Here is an 886-nt window from a genome sequence, read left to right on the forward strand (position 1 = left end):
GGCCATCTAGGGCCAGAAGAAGCGGACTTGAAGATGCGGCACCCATGACACAACAACAAAAGAAGCACAAAAAACAAAAGCAAAATGACACAACAAAAGAAACACAGAAAACAAAAGCGAAAGTAAAAGCGAAAGTACACAATGCAGCTGCTGCCCCGCTTTGGTCGCGGATCCCACTTACTTGGGACTAACCCCGCTTTGGTCGCAGATCCCACTTACCTGGGACTAACTGGCGCACCACCCCTGACTGCTGAAAGTTCTTGTTCCCGGGTTTCGGCACCACTTGTCGCGACCCCTTGCCCGCAAGGAAGACGCAACTCAGGAATCTTCTTTCAGCAGTTTATTCAGGCCTTGATTCATGTATCTTCTTCTAGTGACCCCGCCCAAGCACAGCCTAATAAAGCCTCCCGCATACCAATCCCAAGCTGCCACATGGACCTTTCTCATAGGGTGGGAAGGGACTGCGTGCCAATTCTCCATATTAGGAGTTGTTTATCACAGGCCACAGTGGAAGCCGGCGCCATCTTCTAATGGCGGCCACGGTCTAATTAGAACGGCTCACCACACTGTAAGAGGAGCCAAGCTTCTTTTTCAGCAGAAAGTCAGTCTGACTTGCTGATCTGTTGGACATGGAGGACTGGCTTTTCTAGTGAAGTCAGGCAGTCAAATGAGCTAAATCTTGAGCTTCAAGATTTTCATGAAAATAAAGTTTAAACCTATGATACAATAAGAGCATTTTATCCAAATGTTGTGTGTGTTGAAATTTGATTTGAAATTCAATTTAAAATATTCCTAGTTCCCCCAACAGCTGCTGAGCTCAACACTTTAGGCATTTAGGTGAAAGGACAGTATCACTGACCCCTATGTGGTAGGCTCTGGGGAAGCC

The sequence above is a fragment of the Marmota marmota genome, unplaced genomic scaffold (genome assembly GCF_001458135.2).
Source record: "Marmota marmota marmota unplaced genomic scaffold, marMar, whole genome shotgun sequence".
NCBI lineage: Eukaryota > Metazoa > Chordata > Mammalia > Rodentia > Sciuridae > Marmota > Marmota marmota.